A 10614-nucleotide genomic window follows, 5' to 3' on the forward strand; every position below is an offset into this window, starting at 1 on the left:
TTGTCTGTGGTATGCTAGGTCCTGTGTTGTGGAAGACACCAAGGAGAGTGACATGCCATATTTGTTTTCTGGGAGCTCAAGGTTAAGTGGAGGATGGCAAAGCATATGATGAGTGCAATTAAGAAGATAAAAGCAAAGTGCTATTATGGTCCCAGGTAGGATTAATTCTGACCTCGAGGTCTGAAGAAGGGTCTGTGGAAAGGAGACATTTAAATTGCACCTTGAAGAATGAATAGAATTTTGACAAGCAGAGATTAAGCAAAAGGATCTTCTAAGCTGCTTTGTATTTGAGGAATGTTGATAAGTCTGGTCTTGTTAGAGTATTCTGGATGTGTGTGGGGTGGGAGAGGTGGAGAGGGTGGATGGCTGTAGGGTTTGCTGGGGGCTGGAAGGCAGGAAATAAAAAACAAAGAGACAGCTCGATCTGGAAAGATAGGTTACATTGGGAAAGGCACCGAATGCTGTGCTAAGGAGTTAAGACTTCCTACAGGAGGTAATGGGGGGGCTGTTGACTGTTTTTAAGGAGAGGAGGAGGGAAACATGGATTTTTGAAAAATCCTTCTGTCAGCACATGAAGAATGGTTTGAAAGGTGCTTGGAGGCTGGTGTGCGAGTCTTGGTGAGAGCGGGAAGAGGCAGAACCATTGCAGAGGTGGTGGGAATGGGTGCGAGGGGACTCATCTGAGAGAAGTGTTGAAGGTGGGACCTGTTACTACACGGAAGTAGTTTTGGTTTGCATGGGAGGAAGCCATCACAAGTTTACCTGCTCGTCTCTATTTTAAAACAGTGCGTTCTGCCTGTGTCAGAGGCTCTTCTTTGTCTCCCGTCTCCTCTGGACTGGAGGTTCACTGAAGGCAGCGAGGTGAGGTTTTCGTCTTTGTATCCCCCTCAGCCTTCAGCTCAGAGCTCTGACCGTGTGAAGGCAAGACATAAATATTTGTGACAATGAAGTGACCCCAGGAGGATAGGCTGTGGCATGCAAATTGCCTGAGGGAGGGTCTATGTGTTGCTTTGTGGGTGTGATGCCTGGTGCCTGAAGTGAAACTGTCTCTGTAGAGGACACGTGTGGGGCCAGAGAACCTGTGTGGGAAATCCCCGCCCGACATCCATGAGTGGTCACCTCATGGGGCCACCTGAACTGTTAAGGGAGCCCTGATCAGGAACAGGAGGTGGGGGAAGGGCCTGCCACCATCCTGTCCTGAGCTGGGGAAGCTCCTTTCTGTTCACAAGACAGGCTGGCAACGGTTCCTGCTGAGGGAACAGCAGGGTCTAGCTACACGCCGGCCTACGACCACCTACAGTCATCACAGGAGCCACAAAATTCCCCGGAAGTCATCATTGGTTAAAGGTTTCTGGAATCAACCACAGGGGCACTTGCCTGGTGGGGTGAGGGGTGTGGACTAAATATTCTTTACTTTATATTTGATTTACTTTTTTTTTTCTTTTTTGAAAAAATAATGCATGTTCATTGTAGAAATTTTGAAAATAAATACAAGTAAAAAGATAAATAGACGCATCCATTGTCCTGCTAGTAAAGGTAGCCAGTGCCAAATTTTCATGATTATAAGGCAGTATGTCCTTACCACATCTATGGTATACCATGCACCGTATCACATATATGTCCATTACTGAATATAGGATGCTTTTTATTTCCTCAGTGAATCACTAGGGTCCTTGTCTGTCACTTGCAGGATGTCCCGGATCTCATCTTGAGGCCCTTCCCTCTTCCATTGTCCATGAAGACCAGGGACTCACTCAGTCCAAAGGGAGCCAGAGCTGCTTTCAAACACCAGGAGGTGACAAGGTGGGGTTTAATCAGTTCCATGCCACTTGTTCTTCCTGCTGCCACATGCCACCATTGTTGAAAACTATTTGCCAATACTGTGAAGTCCTCAGAGATCTAGACTCTTGTCACTATCATTGAGGGACCCCATGCTTGGGCTCCGAAGTCACAGCCCTCCAAGTTCACATTCTCTTCTCAAGCACTGTTCCCAAAGTACCACCATGGGTCCTGGAGGCTGCACTGTGGGGGTCTTTCTGCCTCAGCCACATGCTACTCCAAAACTGGTCCAACCTCACAAACCTCAAGCTCCCATGATGAGCCTGGGCCTTCAGCATGACATCCCTTTGCCCCTGTTGTCTTTGGGGCCTTTGCAATCTTCTCCAGCCTACAAAACGTGGTCAGGGCTACTGTTGTTTCTCTAATTTTAAATCTTAGGGGAAAAGGTATAGGAGTCTAGGTTACTTCCTTCTCAGAAGATCCTGGGTTCCCTATGCAAATTGGTCCTCTTCTTTCTCAGAAACTAGCTCTGTATACCCAGGAATATCAGTCAGCCTACAGAAGGTTTAATTATATTGTTCTCCAGGAACATATCACAAAACTAAGGTCTCCTCCAAGATAGCAAATAAGACAAACTCAACAGATAGTTGTATGACTGATTAGAAAGTTATCTGATCTGTCTGCCTAGGCAGAAAAGCAAGAGGCAGCTCCAACACATCGTTATATGGAACTTTCCTTTGGGACCAAATAAAATCCACTCATCTCCTCACCCTAGAGCTGTCCTGGTGATTTGGGCCTCTCTGCACTCAGAGGGTACGCTTGGAATGCCCAACATTGCCTCCCAGGGCGTTGATGAAGTACCCAGCTAGCTCTTTCAATCATCAGTTTAAAAATGGAAATGCTTCCAAATCTCTGAGCTGAGGAACTCAATCTGAATAATAATTACATGTGTGTGACTGAGGCACTCTAACTTCAAAACACATTCCGTGTCTTATCACTTCTTACCACCCAGGTGCAGGCCACGATCATTGCTCTTCTAGACAATTGCAATAACCTCCCAACTAGTTTCTCTGCTTCCACACGTTCCTCTCTACAGTCTATTTTTCACACAGCAGGCCAGAGCGAACTACTCAGAGCCCTCCAATGCCTTCCCATAACACGCCAGAATAAAATCCACACTCCTACTGTGGTATGAAGGCCCCACCATGTGACCCCTGTGTGCCTCTCCAGTCTCACTCCATCCCCTCTTCACTCCAGCCACACTGCCCAATTGCCTTGAGTAGCTCAAGCCTGTTTCTTCCTCAGGGCCTTTACACATGCTTTCCCTTCCTCCTGGAACATTCTTCCTCCATTTCTCCACATAGTTTCCTCCCTTGGTTCATTCAAGTCTTTGCTCTAAAGTCACTTTTTCAGAGAGGACTTTAAAAGTAGACACTGCTCCCCGCCACACCCCGCGTCCTCCTGTCATGTTCTATCCCTGGCTCATACTTCGTTTTTCTTCATTCATCTTACGGTTACCCCCAATTTCTTTTATTTCATGGATTTGTTTCCTTACTTTTTGCCTGTCTTCCTAGCATTAGAGTTGAAGTTCCTTGAGAGCAGGGCCATGTCTGCCCTTTTTATGGTGGAATCCACTGGGCCTAGTACAGTGCCTGGCACACAGTAGATGCTTCAGGAATGTGTTGTACATGAATGAATGTATGAGCCCATTTCTCAGATTTATGGAGATGGAACACAAGTAATTAAATGGCTTTCTTTGACATGAAGTCAGTAGTCTCCCCATTATAGGTTATTTCTTGGCTACCTTCTAAGGTTCTTAGCAGTGTCCATGTAGAGGACACACACATAGAGACACCCACACACACTGTAGCAATGAAATGGGAAGACAGAAACATAACTAGATTTCTTTCCTGAAATTCAAAACCATGGCTTGGGGCAGTTCTCAGCCAGAATCTGCTCTACCTTTGGGCATTCCTTCTGGCCCCAAAAAGGCTATGTCCTTCTTTGCCACCGCTCAGGCAGATTCTTCAGGAGTAGTTCATCTGTGAGAAAGCAATCTGGTTTCTGAGTGACTCCCCTCCCTTAGTGGAGCCTCCCAAAGGCCTCTAACCCCGTGGGTTTAAAAACAGGAATGGTAAGGAATTTAGATAGGGTTTGGCCAGACAGTTCTGTTCCATGTGACATTGGTTGGAGTCACTTACTCATACATTCAGCTGGTGCCTAAAATGGGCTGGAAGGTCCAAGAAGGCTTCACTCACATGCCTGGTTTCTCGATGCTCCTCTGTGAGGCTTTTTTCTCTCTCTACATGGCTAACTGGGCTCCCTCACAGCATGGTGGTCTCAAGCTAGTTGGACTTCTTACCTGGCAGCTGGCTTCCAAGAGGAAGCAGCAGTCCCAACACTGAGCTCTAATCTTGACTCTGTTACCTATTAACTTTGTGACACTGAGCAAGTTGTTTCAATTCTCTTAAAGCTTGAATTTCCTCATCTGTGAAATGGGGATACTAATACATGTCTTAGAATGTTGTTGTGAGGGTTTAAAGTGATATATGTGTAACAAGGGAATAGAATCCCAGAACCTCAAGACCCAGGAGTTTGCAAGGACGGAGGGAGAATAACTTTTCTATTCCCTTCCCTTCTACTTACAAGAGCTACTTATGGGAGAGGGATCTCTGACCAGACATGTGATCTGGGGTACATGGAAGAAAAATTGCCATTTCAAAGCTTCTGATGATTCTTTGTGTTGTTTGGGGTGGAGCCCAGAGTAGACACTCACATAAAAGGACCCTTTGTGGTTGGTGAAGGCAAAGCACAGGTAGATGAGATGAGACCAAGGGACCTGGAAGTACCCTGCATAATAAAGTAACAGAAAATGTCTGCTTCCTGGCCATGGGACTCAGAGGAAAGAGAGGATGAGGGAAAGCTCCTGACTCGGGGTTGAGATCCCAGGTGTATGGAGCGTCAGCAAGAGATGCTGTCTGGCGTGATGTGTGATATTCCACTCCAGTCTGCTTCCTTTTCTGTAATTGCCTCCATTATCACCAAACTTTCAGGAAAAGCTTTGTGTTGGTGTTGTGTGGAGGCCTAAGGAGGGGGCCATATCTACTCAACATCAGAAAAGGAGAGAGGACAGCCTCTCAGGGGGGAGACGGAGAGAGGAGGTAAGAAATTTGCCAACAGCAGGAGTTCGAAGAACATATGTGCCCACTTGGGAAATCCTGGAAAAAATATTAGACTTCTCTAATTTAGTATGTTAGGTTGGGGTTCAGACTATTTCAGTGGGGGAGGCTGACCCCAGGAGGCTGGTAGAGTTGGGGATATTCTAGTTATGTATATTAAGATCTTGACCCATAGCTGACTTACCGTAAGTGGTGCTTCTCTTACTCAAAGTTCAGGTAACTTGCAAAGGTCAATAAAGCTTGGCATGGCAACTGGCATTCAGACTGAGGTTTGCCAGAGTCTAAAGTCTTTACTTTTCACACTATTCCACATTTCCTTCAAGTACTATGTATTTGCTACCAAGTTTTTTTAGAATATTAGAACTAAATGCAAAACCTGGTGGCAGCTTGCAGCCAAGTTAAATGGTGACTCACCCTAGGTCACTTGAGGCAAGGCAGGGCATTCTGAAGACTGGCTGAGGATTGCCCAAGTACACTTTCTCTTGAGGTCAAGTCTCCAGTGATTAACAGGCTCTAAAATCTTGCTCTGTTGCAGCTATTTTAAAATCTTGTTTCTATGCTAATTGTACTCCACCCTCAGCTGGCCTTATATCATCCATCAAGTAAATAGTGACCATAATGAGAAAAGAAACCAGAAATGCAAATCAAGAAAGACAAAGAGTGTAAGTGAGCAGGAGCCAGCTTAGCAGAAACATATAAATCCCTGCCGAGAGCCACTTTGTCTCATATCTAAACTCACACATTTATTTTTTATTTACTCTGGCATAAGAATGTTTCCTTGCATTAGTAATGATACTGTTAATGTTTTACAGGATATAGAAGTCATGGTCACATTGAAATCCCCCCTCAGTTGATGGAGGACTCTTAGACTTATTGAAACATATACTGAATTTGATTCAGACTGTCATCTACCCCAACCAGGGATCTGAGAATCTTCAGGGGTGTTGGTGATATTTGGCCCCCCTTCCTTTGTCAACATACACTTCTCTGCATCTCCAAAGAGGTTGCACAAGACTCCTCAACCTCCTTTTTTAAACTGAGACCTGGATCTCCTCAAAGTCTCAACTTCTTCTGCAGTCCCCACCTTGAGAGGCTGCTCATTCTTCTACATTCCATGCAGCAACATCCCAGGAAGAAAGTTGCTGTTCTCTTGCCTCTTACCTGCACCTCCAGACCGATGCTCATCAACCTTCAGGTAGAAGCTCTTTTCTCTTCCAGGTCATACCACCCACTTGTATCATGTTCTTTTCTTTCCGATCACTGACGTCAGCCTATTTTCAGGTTAGTTCCCTTCCTTTGTTGATGATTTTGGAATGACTGTCAGTCATTATCACCTTTTATTTCAGACACAATCCTAGGATTTTTTAAACATTTGTTAGACAGCCAATCCAACAACCCAGTCTCCAGACTCCAATGTCCTTCATTTCTCTACTCTTCAACTAACCTCGCTCAGGCAGCATTCCAGTATCCTACCCTCTGATCACAATGTCCTGTTGTCACAATGTCTCTCCCATTATACTTTGACCTTGTATGCTCTTCCTGTCCCTTGATCACATCATTTTCTCACAGTTTATCTGAATCTTTGTGACTCCACTCTCTCTACACAACCTAGATTCCATGGGTTATACAGGGATGCGAACTACTCTTTCACAAGCATCTTTGATTCCTTTCCATCCTTTATCTTTCTATCATATCATCCATCAAATCCCAACCTAGAAACAATGGTACTATTACTCTCTACCTCTTTTGCTCTTGCACCTGAATAGGGGAATACACTGGAAAAATAGTCACACATAGGTCGGCATGTTGAAAAGTTCGTGGTCTCCCATCGCAACTCTTCCTTCAGCACTATCTCTCAATCTTTTCTCCTTAGTGAACTCTTTCTCATTTCCTTCATTGACTTTCAAATGGTATCTATTTTTTCAAGCCTCATACTCAACACTTGTTCTTTCATTCTCAGCAGACAATCAAGAAAATCTAAGAAATTAGGCATATCTTCTACTCCTGGATATAAACTTTTCCACATTTATACACACTGTGGCAGACACTTTTGATTGCCTACCCAACAGCCATACCCACCCACTCTTTCTTGATAATAGAGTGCTGGTTTGATTTAGGTACTTGGTGGCCATGTTCTTCAGGGGAGCTGGGCCCTTGCCTAGCCCCAATGGAATCACAGTTAGTCTAACCCAGTTTTGACTACTTCATTTCCTTTGTCAGTACTTGGCTTAGCCATGTAACGAAACTCTGGCCATTGAATGGAGGTCAGTTGAGGGGTTTCTGGGAAAGTTTTTCTCCTTGTCAAAATGGAGCCCAAGACAGAGCTCTTTTCTCCTGGTCTTTGGATATTGTTCTGTGTGTAGCGTGGAGCTACTATAGTGATCTTTTGACCATGATGAGAGTGGCTAATGAGTCGAGGGTGCCAATGCAGAAATTCGGAATGAACCTGGGTCCTTGATGACATTGTTAAGACACAGAATTAGCCAAACTTGCCTGTAATCATCCCACTCTTTGACTTCTTGATATATAAAATAATAATGCTTTTTTGTTCTGCAAGCTTCTTTTGATTGGATTTTCTGTTGCTTGCTGCCAAAAGCATTCCAAATCTTAAACTAATCCTTCCAGTCCTGAAAGGTTCTCTCCTTATTTCAAGGTCAATCCCTTCACTTCTGCTCTTGATCCTGTTGCTTCCCGTCTTTTCTGGAACTTTGTCACATCATTCATCCCCCTCCACCCTGTATCTTCTACTTCTCCCCCTCTAAGTCTATCAACTTGCCCCAGTCGCCACTGATGTTAGAAGTTTCCCTTAAATCCATATCTTCTCCTAACTCTCAACAAATCTCTCTTCCTCCCTTCTCATGCAAACTCTTTAGAGTGGGTTGTGTTTTGTCTCTACTTCTTCACTTCCCATTTCTTTTTAAGTCGCTCAACTTGGCTTCTGGCTCCATCATTCCATTAAAATAGTCAGGTAAAAGTTACCAATGATCTTGTAATCACCATATCCAATGGGATGTTTAAAATCTTATGTTTTGCTGTACTTCTGTTGCATTTGATGCAGGTTATTGAATCTCTTTACAATTTTGACTTTCATGTAGCCTCACTCTCCTTGTTCTTCTTTATGACCCTTCCTCTAGATCTCTCGTGGATAGACACTCCTCTCTCTTCTTGCCCCTTACATTTTGGTGTTCCTTAAGGTTACACCATTGGTTCAGCTCTCTTCTCATTTTACCTATTCTCTCTGTATCAGTGCATGCACTTTTATGGTTTAAATCATCACCTTGCTGCTGATAACTCCCAAATCTCAGACCTCTTGCTTGACCTTCAGATCTTTCTGTTGAATGACTTGCTAGAAATCTACACCAGGATGCCACTTAAGCCCCTCAAACCTAGTATGACTATGCTGAATTCATCAACTTCCCTACCAAACTTCCTCCCTCTTGTATTCTCTAGCTAGATTGGTGGCTCCACCATCTACTAATCGCTTGAGTAAGACACTTGAGGACCATCCTGAAAATCTCCCTTTCTTCCCTTCTCCTCATTCAATCTACCACCAAATGTGGGGATTTTGCCACCTACACAGCTCTCAATTTTCTTCCTGCCGCTTCATCCCCACCACCACTCCCCCAGTTTGGACTCCTACCATCTCTCTCCTAACCACAACAACGACTTCCTAGTTGCTCTCCCTACCTCCATTGTTTACCTCCTTCAACTAATTCTCTGTGCAGCAGGCAGAGGATTGTATCTTCATAATTAAGTTTGACTATGATGTGTCCTTGATTGAATTCTCAATCAAGAGAATGTGTCCACGGCTCCCCAGTTTTTACGTATGGGGTGAAGTGTACATTCTTTAATCTGGCATACAAGGTTCTTCATGAGTGCCCCCTGCTGGCTTCTCCAGGTTTATTTCCTGGCATCTGCCTAACAATTTCTTTTGTTCCCTATGCATGTCATGTTATTTTTCAACACACACACACACAAACCACTTTGTCTAGCTAATTCTCTAAGTTGAATGCCATTTCTTAATTCTACTACAAGACTCTGCCATTTTTACCACTACCGTTTACCACATTGCATTATAATTTTCTGTTTTATGACTGTTGAGAGCAGTCTTATTAATATCTGGGCTGTCAGTGATCAGCCCATAGCAGGGATTCATGGCCCATAATACAGATTCTTTAATATTTGCTGAAGGAATGAGTGGAGGAATAAACATATCCTCTAGAGAGTTCTGTCTCCTGGATTTGTCTGTGTAGATTGGGCCCCTCTGTAGCTTCAACTCAGAACTTGGAGAGTGAACTAAGCACTGTGCCTACAGATACCTCTGAGATACCACCTTGTCACTGTTCATATATTTCATATCCTACTGTAATTCTTAAATTGGTCTGACACTCCTCTGGTTTGGAATAATAGGAGGATTTCTTCATGGATCCACTTGCAGGAAATAGCAAAAGCAACTCATGAATCTGGGATTACTTGCATAAAATTAATATGTACATAAATAAACTGTGCAGTTTATTTATGTAGATATTAATGTACCTAAATTACACTAAGCTATTATGGAGGATGTTGTTTGCTGATTTTCTTTTTTTCTATAACTCCTTATTCTCCCACTCAGTTGCTGGATGAGAAGAGGTCCCTCGTCAAGAGAAGGAAATCGTTTGGAGCTGGAGGAGGCTGACAGACACTGCAAACTTTGCTTCTTCCTCGATTTTACAGAACACTGCATTAGGATGGGAGTCTTTTACAGTTTAAAAATGTTTCTTTCTCTGTGACTCCTACTGTTCCCCTACCATCTTCTCCCCATGGCCCCCACTATGTACCCAGAACCTCCTCTACCCTCCTGAATATATGTGAAAAATTCAGAAGAAGGTTAGTCTGGGCAAACTGTGGCATACATGGATTTAGATGTATTGTCTCATGTCCCTTAATCCCTGCAACACAGGACAAGGAGGGCCCTTCCATTAGCAAATTAGTGGCAGAATTTCAGGTCAGCAAGAGGGAAATGTATGAGGTAGGCAGAACTTTTGTTGATTAACGTCTTCAGAACACATTATTGAAGCAATTGCCTGCTTGACCTGTTACTCAAGATAGGGAAACATTTGTCTTTGAGCAATAAGTTTTAAGATTCTCCAGACTTCGTGTGTATTCCTTAGCTTCTTTCAATCTCAAAAATTTCTCAAAGTGAACTGAGGTGGCAGGGGTGGTAGTGATAAAATTATAGGTTTTTCTTTGTTACCCAGGAAATTCTAAATGCAGGCGTCTCCTGGGGTTAAGAGATAATTCTAAACTGGGAAATTCAGTGTGTGAGGACAAGGACAGCAGGGACACTTGTTAATAAGTGGCAGACTCTATTCTTCCTCTTGTCATTTGCTGCAGAAACATGAATCATGACCACATCTTTCCAGATCAGGGAGGGCCTCAGAGTCACCCATAGATACTCCTAGTGCATGCTGACACGTGCCTTGTCAGATGGCCTGAGTGTGACTGTGAGCTGTCCAAATGCTCTTTCCATACTTTGAGGGCATTGAAATGGAAAAATCCCAAGAATGTACTGCAATGGAGTCTAGGACTCCTAGGCTCAGGTTTCTTTAGCTGCTTGGTACAAAAGGAAAGGAGTTGGAAGAATGCTAGTGGAGTTGTCATGGGTGGAGGCACT

General features: G+C 43.9%; 1 long non-coding RNA gene across 1 annotated transcript; it reads left to right on the forward strand.

Annotated features, from left to right (window-relative positions):
- The first annotated feature begins 702 nt into the window (after positions 1–702).
- On the forward strand, positions 703–10380 carry LOC147917755 (uncharacterized). The gene is made up of 3 exons (XR_015548823.1): positions 703–861; positions 1691–1803; positions 9574–10380. It is a non-coding gene; the product is annotated as an uncharacterized LOC147917755 (long non-coding RNA).
- The last annotated feature ends 234 nt before the right edge of the window (positions 10381–10614 follow it).

This window comes from Ceratotherium simum, chromosome 2 (genome assembly GCF_057802395.1).
Source record: "Ceratotherium simum simum isolate JZ-2026a chromosome 2, ASM5780239v1, whole genome shotgun sequence".
Taxonomy (NCBI): Eukaryota; Metazoa; Chordata; class Mammalia; order Perissodactyla; family Rhinocerotidae; genus Ceratotherium; species Ceratotherium simum.